The sequence below is a fragment of the Carassius auratus genome, chromosome 31, assembly GCF_003368295.1.
Source record: "Carassius auratus strain Wakin chromosome 31, ASM336829v1, whole genome shotgun sequence".
Classification (NCBI taxonomy): Eukaryota; Metazoa; Chordata; class Actinopteri; order Cypriniformes; family Cyprinidae; genus Carassius; species Carassius auratus.
Window position 1 is genome coordinate 20,107,138 of NC_039273.1, and position 25,517 is coordinate 20,132,654.

A 25,517-nucleotide genomic window follows, 5' to 3' on the forward strand; every position below is an offset into this window, starting at 1 on the left:
GGGCTAAAGCAGGCATGAGCTGGACAAATAAAGAAGCTCAATGAAAGCAGAGTGTCTGTCAGTACACATTGCCACAATTCTGGTTGGATTTACATAATTATCAAGCTTAGTCGAGATATAAGACAAAGTATAGGAAGATTTACTCTTAAAGTTACAGCTAATAAAGAATATCCCTCCTGACGGCTGAAAGTAAACTCGACTGTCATGTCCAAACCCTGTAATTTTTCTCACACATCAACACCTTTGAACGCGGTGTAATTTTTCATGAGCTAGAATTGAGCTTCCTGATGACCTACAGCTGCAATCAGTTCAATCAAACACTTTGCCTTTATTAGGAGTCCAATGATGTCCTGAAAACAACCCTGAATGATGTGTTTAGAGGGCAATTAATGGCACCTGACTGTTTCAGTGAGGGACAAGCAATTCCTGCTGCAATCTATCTGAAGTAATTATGCCACTGGGCTGAAAGAGCCATTTCTTCTGTCCCCACCCCTCACGCAGACAGAGGAGGTTGCCGTGATGGAGCTGGGTAGGACAAAGCCAAGCGTCCTCTCCAAATGATCCACTACCGTGTTTAACAGCAGCTTTTCTACTTCGTAATATTAATTAAGTTCTCCACTTGGCATCCTCCACCTGTGCTCCTGAAGAGCTTCCTGAAGAGGATGAGAGGAAAAGCAAATGGCACAGAAGAAAAAACTAAAAAACAACAACAACAAAAAAACCTTGTGATACATTTTTCTTTCCAAAATATTTGGTGTCAGCTATTCATCAGGAGCAGCCAGTAAATCATGGATGTACGAGTGAAGATCGAAAGCAATTACCATTAGGGCAGTGGTGGTGTGCACAGGCTCCCTGTGCCCTGTGTCTGAATCTCAATGCTCTTAAGAGTGTGTGTGTGTGTGTGTGTGTGTGTGTGCATGCACTTTAAGCATGCGATCAATATTGCCAAGTGGTTAGTGTCCAAGAAGCGCTTTCGTAGAGCACAGGCCCGGACCTTTCCTCCACAAAAAAAAGTCAATTCATTTCACCGTCGACTATTCTGGGGGAAAAACTTTATTGACATACTTTAACCCACATTTCCAACATCCAAGGCAAGGAAAGTCAATTCTCATTTGGAGACTTTTCCCTGAGGTGAGGTGGGTGGCTGGGGTTATAAGGTCAGAGGTCAAAAGGCTAGTCCTTGCCCAAGGTCAAGGTGACAGTGGGATATCAGACTGGCCCTCATCTGCTTCAGTAGCCTTATAGCTAATCAATACAATTAAAAGGTCTGACTGATCTCTTGGTCTGCCCATCCTCTTCCTCCATATCATTTGTGTCTCTGTTTCTATGTTCACTTGAAATAATTCATTTCTCCCTTTATATTCATCTGACTATGTAACAGGTCTCATCTAGATAAAGCTCCAGTGCAGATGGACAGCCGTGGCAAGATCGGTTCTGTATTGTTTGAACAATGTTTTATGAAGCCTCTGCTCTTTTAATATTTACATTGATGCATTTGAGAGTCTGAGGCAGCTTGAAGCAATTACACACATGACCAAGCCGATAGCCACAGAAATAGTGAAGGCCTTTATCATTGCGGCAAAAAGAATATTAGCAATTCTCTGGCACTGCCACAGATGTAGTTTGCATTTCAATTAAACCGGAGGAAAATACTGTTCTTTTCTTCAAAGTCTATGTCAATCGTTACAGAAGCATAGAGCATGGAGGGCAAGCTGGGTCTCGGTGTATTGTGGCAGCATATGCAATTAAACAAGCAGGAAACACAAAAACCTACACTAGTGTCCTTCATCTCCAGTTGTGTGGTACACATTAAGTACAGTTTCATCTGAGGCCTCACCTGCACTGTAGAATCACATTTTTTCAGGAATGACATCCTTTAACATAACTTATAATTATTATTTAAAGTTTATTTAATAAGGCGATTTCAAAGAGAATAAGATCTCTTTTCCAAGAGAGAACTGAGAACAACAATTATATATAAAAAAAGACATATCTGTGTGATTTTGTGTCCATTGCTCACCTCTAGCTCACTCTGTAACTTGTACAGACCATGTTCCCGCCATCTCCATCTCCCTTTTCTTTATTATTTTTTTTTTTTTTGTGAAAATCATTCCAGATACTATCATTGAAATTTCTTCCCGCATATTGTCCACAATGCTTATTCTGACGTTTCCAGTGTTCACAGTCGAGACTCTGGTTGAAAATCTGTTCATGTGTGGTGTGCTGTCTTTGTCACATCATGGCACACCACACTATAGTAGCAAAACGGTTAAAGCTGGGATTTTTTATCCTCATGTTTGTGGTCTATCTCATTTTAAAAATCTTATAAGACATAAAAAATCTTTTGGTGTGTACCCAGCATAAGGAAAATCCCAAATTCAGTATCTCAGAAAATTTAAATATTGCTTAAGACCAATACAAAGAAAGGATTTTTAGAAATCTTGGCCAACTGAAAAGTATGAACATGAAAATTATGAGCATTTACCGCACTCAATACTTAGTTGGGGCTCCTTTTGCCTGAATTACTGCAGCAATTTGGCGTGGCATGGAGTCGATCAGTCTGTTGCACTGCTCAGGCATTATGAGAGCCCAGGATGCTCTGATAGTGGCCTTCAGCTCTTCTGCATTCATGGGTCTGGCATATCGCATCTTCCTCTTCACAATACCCCATAGGTTTTCTATGGGGTTAAGGTCAGGCAAGTTTGCTGGCCAATTAAGAACAGGGATACCATGGTGCTTAAACCAGATACCGGTAGCTTTGGCACTGTGTGCAGTTGCAAAGTCTTGTTGGAAAATGAAATCTGCATCTCCAAAAAGTTGGTCAGCAGCAGGAAGCATGAAGTGCTCGAAAAATTCCTGGTATACGGCTGTGTTGACCTTGGACCTCAGAAAACACAGTGGACCAACACCAGCAGATGACATGGCACTCCAAACCATCACTGACTGTGGAAACTTTACACTGGACCTCAAGCAACTTGGATTGTGTGCCTCTCCTATCTTCCTCCAAACTCTGGGACCCTGATTTCCAAAGGAAATGCAAAATTTACTTTCATCAGAGAACATAACTTTAGACCACTCAGCAGCAGTCCAGTCCTTTTTGTCTTTGTCGCTTCTGACGCTGTCTGTTATTCAAGAGTGGCTTGACATGACATTCAGCCAAGTATGGTGACCCATACTCAGAATTTGCACTCTGCATTTAACCCATGCAAAGTGCACGCACGTACACACACACACACACACACACACACACAGCAGAGGGCAGCCATTTATGCTGCGGCACCCTGGGAGCAGTTGGGGGACCCACAACCCTAGAGTTAAGAGTCAAACTCTCTAACCACTAGGCCACGACTTCCTTGACACAAGGAATGTGACAGCTGAAACCCATGTCTTGCATACGTCTGTGTGTAGTGGTTCTTGAAGCACTGAATCCAGCTGCAGTCCACTCTTTGTGAATCTCCCCCACATTTTTGAATGGGTTTTGTTTCACAATCCTCTCCAGGGTGCGGTTATCCCTATTGCTTATACACTTTTTTTCTACCACATCTTTTCCTTTCCTTCGCCTCTCTATTAATGTCCTTGGACACAGAGCTCTGTGAAAAGCCAGCCTCTTTTGCAATGACCTTTTGGGTCTTGCCCTCCTTTTGCATGGTGTCAATGGTCGTCTCTTGGGCAACTGTCAAGTCAGCGGTCTTCCCCATGATTGTGTTGCCTACAAAACTAGACTGAGAGACCATTTAAAGGCCTTTTCAGGTGTTTTGAGTTAATTAGCTGATTAGAGTGTGACACGTTCGCGATCATTAGCTGGAGTGCTCATGAACTTCAGTAGAGGGCACTCTACTCAGGACCATTCCACCCATCAACCACCAGATGTCACCACATCATCACTTGGACACTAGCACCTCTCATACTGTTGCAACACACCCGAACTACATCTCCCATGAGTCACTGTATCACTAATCACCTTGCCACACCTGCACCTCATTCGTCAGCTAATCTCCTTGCCACACCTGCACCTCATTTACACACACATATAAGCAGCACTCACACACAGACACTTTGCGAAGTCTTGTTTAGCCCCATCTAGCATTTACGAGTGGTTTCCCCTGTGTTTGTTCTTCCCGTGTCTGATCTTGGATTGTTTAAACCGACTCTGATTCTCTGCTGCCCGCCCTAATCTCTGCTTGTTACTGTTAATGATTCTGGATATCACTGACATACCTTACGCCGTTCCTAAAGTTCCGCACATGGATCCGAACGCCTCTCACTCCTCGTTACAGACACCAGGTGTTTTCAATATTGAACCTTTTCACAATATTCCAATTTTCTGAGATACTGAATTTTGGGATTTTCCTTAGTTGCCAGTTATAATCATCAAAATTAAAATAAATAAACATTTGACATATATTGGTCTGTGTGTAATTAATATAATATAATATACAAGTTTCACTTCAGTTTTGAATGGAATTAGTGAAATAAATCAGCTTTTTGATGATATTCTAATTATATGAGCAGCACCTGTAGATGTGTGCTACAGGTTTCCACCTTCTTTCACACCAAATTCTTTTTTGGCTCATTTAGTCTGTTGAGCCCATTGAGGCAAGATCTCCATTGGTGAAAACATGAACACACTGGAGAGCTGCTTTATAGTAGAAAATGAAATTGTGCTTCTGGTGACATGAGGCACTGACACTGTTTTTCATGTTTGTTATGGTACAGCTGCTTGCTTTTAAGTAATTTATTGAATAGAATGCCATATAAATAAACATTACGTGACTTTACTGGAGTTTGGAGAGCAAACATACCCATGCTGCTATGATCAAATGCTTTTCCTATGCTTTATAAAAATGCTTGCTTTTCTTTATTTTTTTGTTGTGTTTATTTTTGTCACTGAGAAGAGAGGCGCAGCACATATTGACGTGTTCATCTAAATATCGCTTTCAGCATTGTGATCAGCATTGGAATCTTCATTAACAGTAAACCACTGTTTATGAAATTCGAACATCTTTTTACCCCTAAACAAAGAATGAAAAAGAACATCGTTGTTAATTTATCGGGGCCTTGAGACCTAAATTACTGTGTTTACAAGGATACTTGCAAAAATGGCCATTTTGACACATACAAGTGTGTGTTTTTTTTTAACCATTCCAAGGCCTGTAAAGCAGCAAAAATAACTCCTTTCAATACTCCCGCACATGTGCAGGCCTCTCTGAAAGCACTTTTTTAGACAGCGTGTGCAAATAGCGAAATGAGTTCTGTTTTGCTGCTGATTACATTTCAAAATCACTTGTTTTTAAACCGAAATGCTTAAAAATGTGTGCAAACGATTCGCTTATGTGACCAGAACGTCACATGAACATATAACCGTGATAGAGAGATCTCTACCAGTGGCAAATATCTACTGGTTAACTGACTTGATCCTGACTGTAATTTTTTAGCTATAAATGCCAAATCAAGACAAAATTTGAAATTAAAGTCTGTACTGTGTCAAGTATAAGCATAGCTATATTTTCAATTTAGATGTGATTTTGTGGCAGTCTATCTCACGCTACAATTACTCCAGAGTACTCGCAGATCTAAGATGATTTTCAAGAGCTACTTCAGTTACGATGCTTTTGGGAAACAATCTGTAATTATAAGATGATCCGTACTATCATTTCTACCATTTATTTTGGCTTACAGTGCTTATGGGAAATGTGGCCCAAAAGATTTTGTTGGTTAAATAAGTGTTGAGCGACCTGGATTGATACTTCAGCTTCAACAAGAATTATGTGTCCATAACATATGACACATTTCCCAACAGAGAGTGAAATATTTAGCTCTCTCTTCTCCAGGACTTCAGGGAGTGTTGAGGGTTGAGTGTGTGTTGCTTTGATAATCAAATTTCGGTGCTCCTCCAAAACACATTACGGAAAGTAATTGCATGAGTTAGAGGTAGAGGTAGAAGTTAGTTTCTCCTGTGTGCTGACAGTGCTGCAAGCATGAACCGGAATTGGCCCGTGACGACAGATACGAGGTTGGTTGTGTGTTGGAGTGTGAGTGTACACGTGTGCGTGTGTTGTGAATTTGTTTGAAAGGGAATTTGAGACAGCAAGACATAGCTTTGAGGGATGAGACACCCTTTGTGACCCCTCATTTATCAGACGATAAACAGCAGGTCATGTGACCACAACCCTTGCGTTTCTATTGGCCTCTTAAGATGATTAGTATGCAGGTGACAGTGCGTGGTCTCAGCCCCCCATGTTCACTCCATGGAGCCTCCATCACAATTAATTTTTGGCCTTAGCGGTGATCAATTAGAGCAGGCCGCTTCCTTAGCTCCGGACAGAGTGAAGAGGGATGAAGAGTGAGTGGAAAGATTCCAATTTTTAGACTAGCAAAATTTCTACAAAAACATCACAAAAATGGATGTATTCAGAGAGAGAGAGTGAGTAGGAGATGGAATGGGTGAGAAGGTGGGGAGGGACACCAGATGTGCTCTGTTTCGGAACGACTCCTTGGATGGTGACAGCCAAGCGTGGGGTGTAGCCTGAGGTGCTAACAGTAAATATTACAACATCACAAGATTCTGCCTGCAAACACCATTTTGTGGTCTCTGAGTCAATTCCCTTTTCCCCCCTGGTGTTGAGCGTTGATGGAACTAACTCTGTGAGAAGGAAAATATATACACCATCCCCATATTTCAAATGTAAAATGTACAGAGAGCTTCTTTGATGCACATTAGAGTAAACTTAAGTCATGATGGAACTGAGAGTAAATCAACAAGCCACCTTAGTACAGAGATAGCACTTTTAAGGCTTTCTGAGGAATAATGGCAATGCCGGAATTTATGGGATTGCATTTGGCTTCCTGTGGTGTCAGACCTTTTTTTGTAATTTGGCAAAGAGCAGTGATGTCATCCCACCATGGGTGCCCGACAGATGGGCTTCTGTGTAGAGAAATGAGCCGGGAGCAACCTCTATCACTTCTGCTCTCTCTTTGACTTTTTCTCTCTCTCTGACTATCTGGCTCTCTCCCTGAGCCCTCTCTTTTTCATGTCCTGGGGCTGCTGTATCTCTTCTCTGAGCTGTGACAGTGGGAGCTCTGTGGGAGGTGAGTTTGTCGAGCCAGCCCCAGATGCCGGAGCCCATCTCAGGCTTGTGCTACCGGAAAATCTGCCTCTTCATGCTCTGCCGAGTACACACGCTCGCTCTGATGAAAAAGCGCCACGGCTGAATCATCTGGTGGAAAAACATATACCTTGGGGTGCTGCCTAGAACTTGCCAGAGATCCTTTCACAGCAGTGTGTTGGTTCAGTCTCCAGTCTAGCCATAGGTGTGCTGCACACCTCTCACGGCTTTTCAGTTACGCATGTCTTTCTCAATTCTCTCTCAAATATCCACTGTGAGTCTACAACTCAACCATCTGTACCAGATTTCCACATGGATGCTTTAACCATAAAATCCATGAACTCATATTGGTGTTATTTGGACAACCCCATCACCAGTTTTTTGGATTAAAGAGCACTAGAGTTTCAAACATATAATGTAACATGGTGGCCATAAAGGTCTTATTTTTCGGTCCTTTGGCAACTCCGGTGGATTTCTAATGATTTCCAAGTACAAACAGTTACCATACACTATTTAAACATATATTTGGAATTAATTAGTACCATTCATAGGCTTGTCACCAAGTGATTTAAAATGTGAAAGTTTTTTTTTTTTTATTATTATTTTTTTTTGTGGAAGCAAAAATTTTAAATCTGTTCCAATTTCTGTACGAATAGAACCAGATGTGTGTGAAAACCCTATTTTAAATGCAATTCTATTCCATTTAGTTTATCTGATACTCGCTACTGCTCCAATATGTATGTTTTTATTTGATCAAGTATTGGTCAGCATTTGAATAACTTTATTTGAGGAAAAGACAGTATAAGGTTGTTAAAGTGTTAAAATGGGTTGTTGAACTGAAGTTCAGGGAAACTCTTACCTCCACTGCTGCTTTTAGAGGACTTTATTTTCTTTGTATAATATAATATTGTGTGTATTTGTTTTATCTTTATTTATAATGAAGCAGTGTGTAGTTAGAAAATTAATGGTATCAGCATGGGAGATACTCATGGTTAGGGTATTAATATCAAACATGAAAATTTGGTGTTAAGCCACCCATAATTATTGTTTCGATATAGCAATAATGACTTGTGTGTGTGTGTGTGTGTGTGTGTGTGTGTGTGTGTGTGTGTGTGTGTGTGTGTGTGTGTGTGTGTGTGTGTGTTTGTGTGTGTGTGTGTGTGTGTGTGTGTGTATGTATGTATATATATATATATATATATATATATATATATATATATATATATATATATATATATATATTACAGCCATTATGAAAAATTGTTTAAAAATTGAAATACAAATATTATTATTTTCAACAGAATTCTTTATTCATTTTGGAGTCATTATTAGTTGTTGCTTTCTGAACAAGGTATTTGGCTTTGTATTGGAGTATTTGCACTGTATATGACAGTTAAAGCAACTCTCCTCCAGTGATTTCAATAAATCATTATTTGACACCTCACAAATGTAGCTTTGGAGTGTTCAGTCTGACAGTCATGTATCATTACACTGTTCACAACAACTGCACAGTCACCTCAAGAGTACTTTGTAGAAAAGAGAGTGTCTCAAAGGTTTAATGCAAAGGCTTCTCACACAAACAACATTTCAGTCCTCCCTCTCTCATTCTTTCTCATACTCAAATTCACACACAAAAAAGTCATCTCTGATGAAGTTTTCTTTAAGCACAGTACCTGCTCTTTTTTCTATCTTTTGATATGTATTTTTGTTGTAGATAAAGGTAAGAGTTTACGAGCACATTTTGTTTTCAAATTCCCGGTTGAGCCCCCACATTTTTCCCTGTCCTTTCTTAATTGATGATTCATGGTGTTTTTAATGTGATCAGTGTCCAAAGCAATCGAGGACATAAGTGGCTGGGGAAGGAGGGTCTTTGAAGATGAGACGCCCAGGGTCCTGAGGTCAACCCGTTAAAGTTTCATTTCAAGAATTAAGACCAGAGTCAGCAGTCTCTCTTCAGCAGTGTCAGGCGACTATGGCAGCTTATCAAATTCACACGCCTTCTGCTTTAAATTACAAATCACTCCCACTGCAGAAACCTTCTTTATTACTCCACAAAGTGCTTATGCTTCAATACAAATAATGGTTTGATTACTTTGTTGTAAATCAGTCTAATGAATCAAATTCCTGTTGACTTTTTGCACAAAGATCAAAATGAGTCCAAGTCATATTTAACAGCCATACATTGAATGCTTTATTCTCGTCACCAATATCTCCTTGGTAGTATGCAATATTTAGCACTTAGCTTGTACATCGTATGCATACAGTACATATGTATACACGATTTCCTGACTCTGCTTTGACAAAGATGAGGACAAAACAAGCATTGCTATGCAGATCCTGACTCTCATACCCATGACTTGGGACTCATTACTCAACATGCAAGCACTTTCTGACTCTCGTGTCTAATTTATTGTCTTACACATATTCATGAGCGGTAATACGATGCTGTAAGCATTTACGCTACCATATGGTCATTTAAGTGTCATTACATGCTGGTTACATTGCAAAAGAAAATCCAGCCAGTGCGCAATCAGGTTAGTCTCAGTTTACACAGTTTGAGTACAGTTGTGCTAAAAAAGGTTTGTTTGTAAAGGATTGTTTGATATTCATACTCCTGGACTTGTCTGTGTGTGTGTGTGTGTGTGTGTGATGGATATACAGTATGTACGTTAACAGGCACCATGTCCCTCCCCAAGGAAAGACTCTTTTACAGTGCCTCTATATATGAGCACACACTCCCTCTCGCTCTCTTTTTCTATCTCTCCTCTCTGAAAATGCCCTGGGAGATCCTATCAGCCCCACAATGGTGCAACAGCACCGAGGTGTGAAAAAGTAGCCAAAGCAGAACAATTGTGCTGCGATTAAGCCTCGGTTACAGTTCATTCCCGCCTCTCTGCCTCTATCTGGAAAATTCAATAGAGTAACCTTAAGAATTTAATTGATGCTGCCAACAGGATTACAAAGCTGGGGCTCGATGGAGGCCAGGGACAGCTGATTAGCAACAGGGTAATTGTTAATTGATTGATGTATCCCCTTACCTCTCTCCATGGGCCTTTTATAAAGTGTTTTGTTTGCAGCCAGGCGGCTCAGTACAGATGGACAGCGCATTACCATACATCTTCCTTTCCCTGCTTTTCCAAACTCTGAGAGAGCAGGGCAGGACAAAAGACGGAAGAGAGACAGGAGTGGAGGTCAGTCGTCAAGGCTGTCCAGTGCTCCATGACTCAACAAACAAAGGCAACTGACAATCTACTGCGACAGGTTTACTAGCACCTTTCCTCTTCTCTGAAGCCCTACTTCTGTGAAAAGCAATTAATTAAACCAGTGTTTTCAGTCATCAATTTCCTTTTGAATTTGCTGAAGGTTCTGATTCAGATATCTGATGATAGTTTATAAGGATGCCAAACACTCCTGCATGTCTCATTTCATCTCATTTGACCAATTATTTCACTTTCATTGGCATGTTGAAAGTGAAATTTTATGTCTCGGTATAGTATGTTCATCCAAGTTGCATGCTAACTTGGCAGCCTGCACCAAATAGTATAGCAGGGTATCTTTATATATATTACCAATTTGGACTTGTTATTTGTATTTGTTTATTTAACCTTTACAATACACTGGTTTCTGATAGGACAGACACTGTAAAACCCATCTGCACCATAAAAGAGAAAATACTTTTTTTTTTTTTTTTTTTTCTTGTATGTTTCTGCTTTCTCATTTCAATGTCATGTAGCCAAGCTTAGGTTAGTTAAGATCCGGACAGTATATCCCATCCAAGTCTAGTCTTGCCCTGTAAGGTCTAACCCACACTAACCAAGCAACATTTATTCCTGTGAGTCCTCCTAAACACCCTGATGCCTCAAGGGGATCAATGGATGCTAAATAATGAAGAATTTATTCTGGCTTCCTGCTGGAGTTCTGGCTTGATTAAAGGAGATGTTGCCAGAGAAGCAGTTTTTCAAATGAAAGGCTTGAAAACTTTATAACCTCATTGGGAAAGAATTTTTCAAACTCAAGGTCCCTCCTAGTGGTGCTGCAGCTACTGTAGTTTGTTAGGGTCACCGTAATTTTGCCAAGTAAGACATCCTGGATCAACATCTCCTGATGATCCCGGATCAACATTATTGTCTAAAAATATTATTATTAAATATTATTGTCCCAATCCCTTCCCCTAAACCTAACCCTACCCATAATTTATTCCTAAAATCAATGGGAAATGATGGATGATTAACAATTTTTTGAATGTTATTCCGGGATCAACAAGGATGAAATCACACTCTCCAATTTTTTTTTTTAATGAAAGTGGAAGTAAAACTATATAAACAGACCTATAATCTGTTGTTATATGTTAACTTTTACAAACCTGTTTACAGTGAAACAAAACAAGTCAGGTTTGGACTAAAGAATGGCCTAATTTCACAATTACAATAATAAAATGCAGCTTGTACTGTAAAGTCATTGGTGGATTGGGGTGCTCTAATTGAAACAGTGGCCGCAGACAGCTTGTTTCTGCACTTGCTTGCAATGAACCCTATCTGATTCATTATTAAGTAATTATAAATGCTAATGCAATAAAGCACCTTTCAAATGGAGCACCCCTTATGAGAAAATGAATCACAGGAGTGTCGACGAAGAAAGCCAGCGTTAAAGCTGGCAGCTCACGTACTGTCAGTCTTGCCTTTATGCTGATATAAAAGAGGAGACAGATCTTAATGATCTCTGGAGAATTCCACCATACAGGATTTTTTTTTTTTTTTTTTAAAGAGAGAGACTTTCTTGGTCTCCCTCTCTTTCAACCCACAATCATTACATTAATAAGTGGATGAACTGTGGAGAAGTCTCTCTTCTAAAGAACAAGCAAAATAATTTGTAGCAATTACAGAACGATGGAGATTTAGATATTAGAAGCTGATTGCCCATTAAAGGGTAATTGCACACACATACACACACACACACACACACATTTTCTCCTTCTGCTTTAGAACAATTCATACTAATATACATATATATATATATATATATATATATATATATATATATATATATATATATACACTCACCTAACTAAAGGATTATTAGGCACACTATACTAACACTGTGTTTGACCCCCTTTCGCCTTCAGAACTGCCTTAATTCTATGTGGCATAGATTCAACAAGGTGCTGAAAGCATTCCTTAGAAATGTTGGTCCATATTGATAGGATAGCATCTTGCAGTTGATGGAGATTTGTGGGATGCACATCCAGGGCATGAAGCTCCCATTCCAGCACATCCTAAAGATGCACTATTTGGTTGAGATCTGATGACTGTGGGGGCCATTTTAGTAAAGTGAACTCATTGTCATGTTCAAGAAACCAATTTGAAATGATTCAAGCTTTGTGACATGGTGCATTATCCTGCTGGAAGTAGCCATTGGAGAAGGGGTACATGGTGGTCAAAAAGGGATGAACATGGTCAGAAACAATGCTCAGCTAGGCCGTGGCATTTAAAAGATGCCCAATTGGCACTAAGGGACCTAAAGTGTGGCAAGAAAACATCACCCACACTATTACACCACCACCACCGGCCTGCACAGTGGTAACAAGGCAAACAGAAATCGAGACTCATGAGACCAGGCAACATTTTTCCAGTCTTCAACTATCCAATTTTGGTAAGCTTGTGCAAATTGTAGACCTCTAGCGTCAACAAGGACCCACAGGACTGCGGCATACTGGATGTTTTTCCCTTTTCACACCATTCTTTGTAAACCCTAGAAATGGTTGTGTGTGAAAATCCCAGTAAATGAGCAGATTGTGAAATACCCAGACCGGCCCGTCTGGCACCAACAACCAAGCCATGCTCAAAATTGCTTAAATCACCTTTCTTTCTCATTCTGATATTCAGTTTGGAGTTCAGGAGATTGTCTTGACCGGGACCACACCCCTAAATGCATTGAAGCAACTGCCATGTGATTGGTTGATTAGATAATTGCATTAATGAGAAATTGAACAGGTGTTCCTAATAATCTTTAGGTGAATGTATATATACGTACATAGAAATTCCAGCTTGACCAAAATCCATTTCTAATAGTTAAACTTACTATTTTGGTAGAATGCAAAAAACATAAAAATCATGTAACTTTTTCCAACACTTATGAAGCCAAAATGTTACCGCATACCAGGAATGAACCAGCTAAATTATTTCTCTTTTCTTTTGGATTTCTGCTTTAAATATTAGTATGAATTGTTCTAAAGCAGAAGGAGAGAGTGTGGGGGGGGGGGGCTGCAATTACCCTTTAATGTACGTATATATACGTACATAGAAATGTATTTGCTATATACACTAAATACTATTTATTCTATTACAATTTACACCCTGTTAGTTGCACATTCAGAAAATTTGGAGCTAAATTAGGCATAGCACTTTGAGTGATCAACATTTAACTAGCTAACCTTTTACAGATTAACAGAACTGTTATAGCTATTTCAGATTTGTTTTAAAATAAAAATGATAGGACAAACATTTTCCATAATATAGCCTAACAGGGTGGAACTTTAGGGGTGGGACAAGCAGTATAACATTTTAAAAAATAATAATTAAATTAGGTTTGAGAGTTGAAGCATACCGCAATTTTGATAGATGTATTCCAGTGGGAAAAATAAATTGTCACTTCTATAAAATGGTCTCAATGGCATTGCAGTTGGTTTTGGAAGACGAGAAAGTATGTACTAACAGGGTGGAAAATGACTTCAGGGACACGGTAATTGAAGAAAATTGTAAAAAAAAACAACAACTATATTTTCACATAATTTATATGTGTGATTAGAGGCAGTTTAGCCTAGTCCATAACAAAATATAAACATATTTTGAGTTGTTGATTACTTTGCACTGAGGACATCATAAAACTGAATGCATATGTCAATGAAAAGTTGCGTAAAATACAAAATAGTATTTATAATTTATATTATCCCTGTTTAAGCGATAAAGAAGACCTAAATATACAATTAAAGCCATATATCATAAATATGTGACTCATTTTAGAAAAAATATGATTAAATAAATCATTGGGACATAAAAGTCACTGTATAACAGGAATGTTCCAGCCGCTTTAGCATGACAATACAGTCTAAATAAATATATGTAACGGAGGCCAGCGAGTAGTGCTGTGCAGGTAAACCTCACTCCCCGATATCAAGACACGCACTAGCGACAGACACTAGTGGCTGTAGCCATTTAGCCTCCTTGTTAGTGCGTCCGCCTCCCATGCCGGAAGACCCGGGTTCAAGCCCTGCTCGTCGCAAGTGCGAGGAGCGTCAGAGTGGACCCGGGTGGACATCTCACACAAGAGGAATGGCTAACATTGCTAACTTTACAATATTATTTGATATTTGTTGTTCTAGTAATTTTCATAACAATGCATGTTTTAAGATGTATTGATTTATCTGGCACGTTTGTAAAAATAAATTAGATAAGTGAAATGCCCTGTGAAATGTATCATATTGCATTTCTCTAAATGAATTAATTTTGACATTTTCATCACAGCCCAAACTTTTCCAACATAGTAAACTCGGTAGCTCACCTGGTACCTCATTGCACTGTCCCATTACACAAATCACAGTAAAAGAGCAAAAAAAACTTGTGAAGCCAAGCTCAGATGATAAGTATGCTTCAGCAAATGCACATTGATCTCACATTTGCTTTTGTTAATATTATCAATATGGTTTAGAGTAGGTTTTAGTGTAGGTGTTACATTCACATTAGCATTATTATATAGCAAGGTCATGTTTTTCTTGTTTTTAATCTTTGATTGTGTTTACAGTGTGCAATATAACATGTGTTCATGTTTCGCGATTTAAAATAACACAGTATTTTGCACCCAATTCCCTTATCTTTATACCGTATACTGTATACCATTTATGACTGTTTTCATTGTCATAAAACAGGCTGATGACTTCCTTGCTCTATGAAGTCCCTCCTTCAGAAATACGTTATGAGTTCTGATTGTGCCAGTGGTTCCTGTGTTGTAATTCAACAGCAGCTTAGCGCACATTGCCTTCCTGGAAACGTGATTGGTCTAGTTTTGGAGTAGTTTTGAGAAGCAAGTGGGCAGGATTTGTTTTGAAAGCCTGGCAATCCTGATCTGAACGCACGTGCTGGAGATGTACTTATAATCACAGAACGCCTTTACTGACGAGATGCAGCAAGACCACGCCCCCTTTTTTGTGAATTCCTGTGGGCGGAGGTTAGTCAAAAAACTGTTCTAGTGATGTCATTAATGAAGGAAGTAGAGGGATGTAGTCCAAACTGGTCGTTCGATGTAGGCGATTTCTGTTAAATAAAATATCTCGCTTGGCATTTAACTTTGAACTTTAGAATTTCACAGATATTATTTATACTCCAACAACAACATTACACACAAACCGAAGTTTGAAGCATGGGATCACGAAGAACGGGACCTTTAACAATTAATTTTTTAGTGTCCCTCACCAGAAAATAAACATTAATGAAATGTTGCCTGGTTTACATTAATCAGTTTTGGATAAAACCAAACATGCTTTGAGTGCAAGTGATTGTATTTTTTTTTTTTTTTTGGGGGGGACAACTAAGTTGTCATTATAACTGACAACTTAGTTGTCAGTTATAATCGTGAAAATTAAAAGAAATAAACATTTGAAATATATCAGTCTGTGTGTAATGAATGAATATAATATACAAGTTTCACTTTTTGAATGAAATTAGTGAAATAAATCAACTTTTTTATGATATTCTAACTATATGACCAGCACCTGTATATGTTCAATGTGTGGTGTACACATATTGATAAGTACATGCATTTAGGTGACAGAAACAAAACTGCACACACAAACACGTGTGTACACACACTAAGGCTGCATCGATCACACTGTATTATGACTCTAATTTTCAAGTCTAGAGCTATGAGCCCTCTCTCTCTCTCTCTCTCTCTCTCTCTCTCTCTCTCTCTCTCTCTCTCCCTCCCTCCCTCCCTCCCTCTCAATTTTCAATTCACACACATAAACACACATACATACTAAGGATCACTGTGGTGGACAGTATGGTCTGAGGTCAGACACACTACACACATATTCACCTTCTGTCTTTCAGGCTGTGGCACATTCACACTTATCTTGCAGCCAGTGCTGCTGTCTGTTTGTTCTGTTTCACTAATGGCTGTAAAGCTCTTTATTAAGTTGGTGAATGTGTTGAAGTAGAGGTTTCTTTTGGGTATTTATTGATGACAGTGAAGGAGGTGGTGCGTCTCTGTCTCAATCTCTCCTGTCTGACAGTGAGCACACACCTGTTACTTTCTGGGTAAACAGCTCTTTCTGTGTCTTCCGGTCTCAATAGCTAGACTGTGCTCCCTGAGCCTGTACTTGGCCAGGATCTGTCTCTGCTTTGTGTCTCTGACACTCTGGAGATAATTCTTAATCTGATTTTAGAGCTTGACACAATTGTCATTTACTTTGTGTTTTAGTTTCTTGATCCCAGTCTTCCAGATATGTATTTTTAGAATGTTTTTTTATAATTTGATTAATTTAGATGTTTGGATGAGAAACAGCGCTGGTTTGAAACTGGATAGTGTTAGTAGAGTTAGTCACGGCTGGGTTTCCCGATAACGATTGATCTTACCACTTACCCACCCCACCCCCCAGTCTTTGAAGCATATTTCCTACATTACATCTTTTAGATATATTTTTTGTTCAGTCATTTAATTTAGATGTGTATTTCTATTTTTTTTTCTTTTTAATTATTCCATTTACAAATTAATTAAAAATTAAGAAACGAGTAATAAAGTGTACAATAAAGCACAATCAAATCCTTATATTATAATCAAATTGCACTTGAATAAAGTTAAAGGTGCAATCTGCCAATTGTCCTGCAGGTGACCGCATAAATCTGTCTTCCTACGATGCACTTAGGGTTTAGGGCTCTCTGCGATTACTCCAGAGCATTTATAGATCTACGAAGATTTTCAAGCGCTACTTAAGTTACGATGCTTTTGGGAAACAGGCCATAATATTAAGCTCAGCCGTACGATCGTTTTTATGAACTTCTTAGGCTTACAAAGCTTTTGGGAAACGCAGCCCAGGTTAGTAAGTCTCAAAACTATCTGACTTAGTAGACTCTCTCTCTATGTGTGTTGCATGCTGGGAGCAGGTGAACAGAGTTTGGCGTGAGTAAAATACTCTTTCCCTTTCTTGAATTGTATTTGGTAAAATAGTATAGAGCTTAAAGGGTTAGTTCGCCCAAAAATGAAAATTATGTCATTAATAACTCACCCTTATGCTGTTCCAAACATGTAAGGCCTCCTTTTATCTTCGGAACACAGTTTAAGATATTTTAGATTTAGTCCGAGAGCTTTCTGTCCCTCCATTGAAGCTGTGTGTACGGTATACTGTCCATGTCCAGAAAGGTAAGAAAAACATAATCAAAGTAGTCCATGTGACATCAGAGGGTCCGTTGGAATTTTTTGAAGCATCGAAAATACATTTTGGTCCAAAAATAGCAAAAACAACGACTTTATTCAGCATTGTCTTCTCTTCCGTGTCTGTGTGAGAGAGAGTTCAAATCAAAGCAGCTGGATTTCCGGTTCGCGAACGAATCATTCAGTTCACCAAATCGAACTGAATCGTTTTAAACGGTTCGCATCTCTAATACGCATTAATCTACAAATGACTTAAGCTGTTAACTTTTTTAATGTGGCTGACACTCCCTCTGAGTTCAAACAAACCAATATCCCGGAGTAATTCATGTACTCAAACAGTACATTGACTGAACTGCTGTGATGATCTTTGCCCGAACCCAACGGGACCCGATGGGTTCGGCTTAATTTCTATCATCTTACGCGGGCTCAGGCCAGGCTTGGTCTTGCGCTCCGGTTTGCGCAGAAAATGAGCGGTCATGTAATGTGTTTCGATTAACGCGAGAAAGATGCGCAAATGGATGCTGAGTAGGTGAAACGGAGGCTTGCCTCTAGCGATTATGTTTTGGTTGCACCAGCAACTAAAACAAAGTCTGAGGTGTGGAAAAGTTTTGACCATGTTTATAATGAGAATAATGAGTGAATAATGACGCACCATCAGTGAGCGCAGGAACGCGCTGAAGACGTCTACAGTGGATTCAATAATGTTCCTCCACAAAAACATGTAGGCTTAGCCTAATATCTATGAGTAAAGGTTTTTCAAATGATAACTAAATATTCATTGAGTCTTAAATGTATAATGTGGACAGAGTATTTACGCTAATATTGGCATTATTCTTTTATTAAATGTCACCTGCTAGTGGCGAAGCAAACCCGGCGGAGCCTTCATCTTAATTTCGTTATTGCCAAATACCCATCTTAATTTTAAATTTTTCTTAATTTAATTTGTTAAAAAGACTAATTTTTATTGGTGCATTGGTCTATTTATAGGCTAAATGAGCATATGTCTATTTAGAGTGCTGAGAGGTTAAAATGTTACAGAGGACTTATTTTATTTCTTTATTCCAACTTCCAAGCGGTCTAGTCTATGTTAGTTATGAATAAATTATGTTAAAACATGTTGGCTATAAATTACTAATTCTTGACAAAAGGAAAAAGAGCTGTGTGTGTGTGTGGACATTTGAATAATATCGGGCTGTAAACGGGTTCAGGCTTTTAAAAAGCTGTCAATCAAAATTTACTTGTCGGGCTCGGGTTGAAACCTGTTAGGCTCGGGTCCTGTCGGGCCTAACTTTTATGACTCGATTACAGCTCTCAAGTAGGAGACTGTTTTTGTCTGACTTTGGTCAGCGAGTGTGGAAAGTAGGGACAAATGAGGGTGATTTCTCACAGCTGACTATTAGACATGGCTGCAAATGTATGCCTCTGTGTCAGTAGAGGATTGTCTAGTGGCCGTGAATGCTGCTGTCAGCAAGTAAATATCAGATCTGACTCTCGCAGTTATTTTCTTGAGTCAAAGCCAGCTGGTAAATGATTTAATAGAGAGCGGAATAAAGATCAATGGGATGTTTGTGCCTGTTTTGCCTTTGTCGAGCCCATCAAGCCTCTGTCGATGCAAAAATCCTGAACTCAAACATTAAATGTATTTTCAGCGCCAGGTTTTCATGATTCTTAATTCTCAGAGAGATCATTTGAACCTGTCTGTGAAATTAACTATCGAGGGTAAGGATTGCTCTATTTTTATTAGTTCAGAGTCCATGAAATGTTTTATTTTTGGTGAATTTGGACACATCAGTAATAGTTCCTAATATTGTTTTAGGAGTCTCCTACAATAGGATTACATGCGTGCAAGATCAAAAAAAGATTTCTTTTTCTCAAAATATGCATTTAATATCACTTAATTTTCCAGTGATTATCAAACTATTCATTCATAGTAGTTCAAAGATTCAGTCTTCCTTAAAACCCTCCTTTCTGTGAGCCTGCTCTGCTCTGATTGGTCAGATGGCCTAGTCTGTTGTGATTGGTCTACAGTGCACAGCGTTTGTCGGAGATGATATGTTTATTTCAATAGTTCTGTATAGTGAATGCTCTATAGAAAATATAAACATACATTTTTATCATACTTACAAGTTGTGATTCAGTGGAGCAGCTGGTCCAAATAAACAGGATAATGATCCATCTTTCAACAGAAAGCATTTTGTGAATCATGCGTTGAACTCCCCGAGATTATACAAGCAGTTGTCAGTAGAATGATGTGTTTATGGGCGAAGTTGTTCGCAACCGGCCAACACAGAACATAGGCATGCATTAGGCAAGTGTGGTACCCTGTGACGTGTAGCCGTCACAGAAGTGGGATTCAAATTACTAACGACTTGTTTAGGCTGTACAGAGTACAGAGAATACATTTTTAAACATGCACTTTCAGCTTTACAACTTTGCAGACTGACATTACACACTGCATGAAAGGCAATATTGGAAATGGCATATAGGGGCACATCGATCGATCAGAGTCAAGTAGATGATGTTTCACAAGAGGTAATGGATTTAAAGCTACAGACAGAGGATTTTGATGAGGAAGACGAGGAAATATGTGATGAGAGTGATGTGATGGACTTGGAGAATACTTCTGAAGATAGGCCTAAACTTTATTCATTACAGCAGATTAATGTTTTCCTTGATAATACCAAAGGGCTTCGTAAGCCCAGAATTGAGTCTGATATATTTTACTGTAGCTATGCGGAAGGAAACATTTTGGTGCTTTTTCCCGTACGGTATAGTATGGCTCAATATGGTATGGTACGGCTCGGTTCAACACAGTTTGTGATTCCACTGCAGTTTATCATCACTTTAGAATGGGCAGGATTATTCACATGTCGTTATTGCTGTGGCGCCTCTACTGCCACGACTCCTAAAAAAAAAATGTTTTCATTTTGCGTCACCCCATCAAGCTCTCGCTGGGTCAGCTCTCCTGCTATTAGCAAGAGCAACGTCTATACTTCCACAACAAAAAATGAAACCTTTGGTTGGTAAAAAAATGTGTGCTCTTTCAAAATAGTTCTAATAGTACTAAGTCATGGTTCTAGTATAAGTGCAGGGGTTGCCATTCTCTTTGGAGCAGAATATAAACAGCAGTTAGTGTTTTTGAATTGGTTCCTGGTTGAATGTTGATGTACTATTTTCATGGACTACTTTGATGATGTTTTTATTACCTTTCTGGACATGGACAGTATACCGTACACACAGTTTCAATTCAGGGACTGAGAGCTCTCGGACTAAATCTAAAATATCTTAAACTGTGTTCCAAAGATTAACAGAGGTCTTGATGATGATGGTGAGTCATTAATGACATAATTTTCATTTTTGGATGAACTAACCCTTTAAGGGATTTAGATGAAAAAAATGACCATTTTGGCCTGAACGAACCACTTTTTTATGTCACCTTTCTTGGTGGCAATGTTTGTACATTTAATATCATTGTTAAAACATTTATAGAGAAGGATTTGACAAAAGTTGCGCACCAGATTGATATTGCTTCCAGAAAATGGAGACCAACAATTGAAATTTGTGAACAAGTGGGATTTAGGTATGTGAGGATGGTGGAACATTTCATACACAGTCTGAAAGCTGCCTTTCCTTCTCAATTTCTACATTTTGTAAATTGTTTTCTGTCTGGTGAATCGATGCAATGTTCCTTTCATAAGTTATTTTTTTCCCCAAGGGTTTGCACAGAGGGTGACCAAGAGGGGAAGTTGTTAAAGTTCAAGGGGCTACAAGAGATTTTCAAGCAGTTGGGGAAAAAAAAGAGTTTTATCAGATGTGTGTAAAGACTGATTATTTTGAAGATATTAATCACATATGTAATACAAAATGGAAAGAATATCTAATGGTTTCTGATTAAATTAATCCTTCCTGGAGGCTATTGTGTAAAGGCCCGCTTCCAAAATGCTCTGGAGACTTGCAGTGGAGAATATTGCACTGTGTGTTATCTACAAATAGTTTTGTTTCTAAGTTCAGTATGTCAGTGTGTTAACAGAATTGCAAAGAATATGGGAATTTAGGTTTTTGTTTTAATAAGACATTTTTATTTATTTATGGATGTAAATATTCGAAAACACACCAAGAACAGTGTACCTTGGCCAATTTTATAGTTGGACAAGCTAAATTAGCCATTTGGAAGACCTGTAGAATGGCTGCTGACGGAAAAAAACATTAATGTACTGCCATTTCTTACTGCTTTGGTTGAATCGAGGATCAGGGTGCAACATAAATTTGACCAAATTACAAAGAATTTACTTGAATTTGAGTTTAAATGGTGTGCGAACGGTGCTTTATTGTCAATATGTGAAGATTAGATTATAGTGTTTAACTGATATCTGTTGGTCAATTTTAAATGTATGTACTTAATATTTCATACATATATTTATGGCTTTGTGGTTTTTTTAAGCATATGCAAGTTGAAATAGTGTGACTGCATGGGTAGTTATATAAAACTTTAACTTCTTTTAGCTTGCGTATAAATCAAATATGTCCTTTTCTCTCCTTTCCTGTCCTTATAGGTTAGGTTACATCTCTCTGGATATAGTGTGTCAGGGACCTGTACTACAGAGCAACACAATGCAGTTAAGGCAGGATGTGGGAAGAAGAAAATATCAGTGATGTGTGTATGTGATGGTAGTTACATAGCATATGTGTAGTAAAAACTCAGACAGATAGACTTGGCACATATTCACCCTGACTGCCACTCATTGAGTCCTACCTGCCTACCTCATATTGAACTTGCTCTTAGGATGTGTCAGTCAGATGGTCGGGTCAAGGTGGTTAAGTAAACTTCACCTGTAGGACTGACCTGCCGTACACTGGAGATCATGATCACTGTCTAGACTTAAGAGTAGAGAAGGGCAGAGAAATGTTACCAAGGGAAAGACTCTTGACACACAAATACACATTGTTTTTGTATCCTTGTGAGGACTTTCCATTGATTTCTGTTGTTTTTATATGGATATGTTGTTCTCCTAATCTGTCACCCTGAGAAAGTGGTGGTGTAAGAACTACAAAAGCAGTTTTCACTTTTTGTGAAAAACTAATTTGTTTTTACATTTCAGCCCCAAATTTGCATACCACACTGCAATATTAAATACCAAAATACAATGAATCTCCCAAACTTGTCTATTTACTTTAGGGCTTGTACGTACATAGCATGTTTTTAATGTATCTAAAAACATGAGGTATCAGAATAAATTAAATGTATATACAGTATTCACCACCATTTTCCTCACTAACTGTCTAAGTTGTATTGATTTGTTTTGATTGATTGTATTGGTTGTTGCATTTATTTATGAATATTGAGGACCCCTTTGTAAATTAGATGATTCATCTCAAGGAGCTTATCCTCTTAATTAATTTATCTTTTATTGCATTTCTTATTCAAATTAATCATTTGAAGATGGGATTGTTTATTCTGAAAATTATAAAGACCACTTCTTAGAAACACCTATTTTCATTACTTAAAACAGATACATATTTAAGATATAGCCTTAAAATATAGCCCTTAGAGCTTCAAAATATGAATCTCATTTAAGATATGCAATGTTTTTGCTCTCAATGTTTATTTAGTATTTCACAGGGGTTACTCATTAGTTGGGCTATCGTATGAAAGGGAGATGGATTTGGCAGTGAAGTACAAACCCCTGCTGCTCCGGAAACATCGTTTGCTGGACACATCAATTTGTTCCTCTGCTACAGAGAGCTGGGAACAATTGGCAGTGTTCCAGCTCTCTTCTCCCCTCTCTCTTCCCTGCTCTCTATCCCTTTCTCTCTCTCATCTACATATCTTTGTTATCAGGTTGGTTTTTGTGCGAGCGTTTGGTGGGGTTATCGTACCATCTGGACTGAGGCTCCTCGCCGCCTCTTACAAATTAAAACCCAACCTGTAAAATCAGCAAAAGAAACAATAAGCACCTTTAATCTCGCATTCCCTTCACCTGCTTTTCAAAAGGAAAAGAAAGGCCTTTTATTAATTAGACTGGCATCAAGCAGGCATACATAAAACAATGTCGCTCTCTTTTTATTCTCCTCTCCCATATAATGACTTCAGGACTGACGGAAAGGCCTCTTTGAAGATGACATTCAAATCCTGACATTTGAATTATTTTGTGTGTATCAGAGAGTCGGGCCTTTGTCAGGCCTGTCATGGTGGTGTGTGAATGCAATGGCAGGCTATCTCTTTGTAAACCACTGCTGACTGAGATTGTTTATACACCTGAGGGACGTGGGGTTGTTTTGTTTTTTTAAGCATTCATATCATGAGAAATGTTAAACTTTAACAACTGCTAATTTGGGAAAACAACAACAAAATATCCTGTTCAAGTGGGATATTTCAACTTGAAAGCTTTCATCATAATAAATGAACACACACATACAGTATATATAATATATATATATATATATATATATATATATATATATATATATATATATATATATAGAGAGAGAGAGAGAGAGAGAGAGAGAGAGAGATTGATATATTGATATATAGATAAATTGACACAACCACCAGCTACAGGGGCCTTGATGGCCACCAGAAGGCACTCCATCCCAGACTCCATCAGGTACTTAATTCCCCATAATCCTCTGCCCGGTATCATCAGCACTCATTGTTTGCACCTGTGCCTCATTAGCATTGTTAGCTCACCCTATATAACCCCAGTTCTCTCTGTCATTCATTGCTAAGTCAGCTTTTACTACACGGTGCCGTTGTTTACTGACAAGCTGTGCAAATCCAAGCTGATAATGAACATGGATTTTCGCAGCTTGTCAGTTAACAACGGCTCTGTGTAGTAAGTAACAGCTGCTCTATGTGAAATCACGCACCTGATGGAATTGACCGCTGATTAGAGAACCGGCTTTACTGATGAGATGTGCATTAATCATCGGCTGATATATATCGTGCACCCCTATTTCAAAGCTGTGTGATTCTCAAAACAGTGCCATCCGTTAATAAAAAAAATAGCAGCAAAAAGCCTGTTAAAGACATGCCATAGAACGAAGCAGCAACCACAAATTCCATACATCGACTCATGTTACGTGCACAAATAAAAGCCTAACTGTTTGTGTTTGTTGAATTTCTCTCTCTGATAAAATAATTGACCCATTAAACTGTGGCATTAAATATATGAACGTCAATATGATGTAATAGACGAATAACGTACACAATATGAATTGCATATGCCAATTTTTTTTTTTTTTTTTTTTTCAGAAATAATGTTTATTCTTAATTTCTTTTATGACTGGGTATTTAAAAATGTAATTCTGAAAGAAAACTCGTAAGGTAGGATCAGGGGTTTCGAACATTTTCCCGCACGTGACTGGACAGAAAGTGAGGCTTCCAGAGAGCTTCGTGAGAAATTGTGCCACTAACTCGATACACACTTTAAAAGCTTCAGAGTCATATGTAACATCACTACATCAACCTTTGTGTGTAAGTGCAGGTCATATGTGATATATTCTGTATCTAGAGATATGATATATACTTATACATTGACACATAGTTATATTTATTTTCTTTTAGATCATTTTGTAAGCCTGGACAAGAACTACACTGTGTTTTCACATCAAATTATTTAACCTTCAGGAGTCAAAATATACTTATTCTCTGTAAAATATGCATTAGGAAAGATTTATTGTCTATCGGTAAGTGACTTGCAATGCCCAACATAGTTTTTGAGTCTCTTAGTCCATGAACTCTATAGACTGACAAAATCTGGATTAAAAACATACTAGAACAATTCGATTTAAAATGAGTTTTTTTAGTTTATCTTTTTGTATTTTTACTACTACTATTATTATTATTATTATAATTATTATCCAAGGGAGGTATAAATAATGATTAATTGTCTGAAAATTCTTCTAGAATAATTTGGTGCAAATAAGACCTGCAGTTAAGAATTATGTTGAATATATAGTAGTAATTCACTGTTGTAGATTAAAAATCTA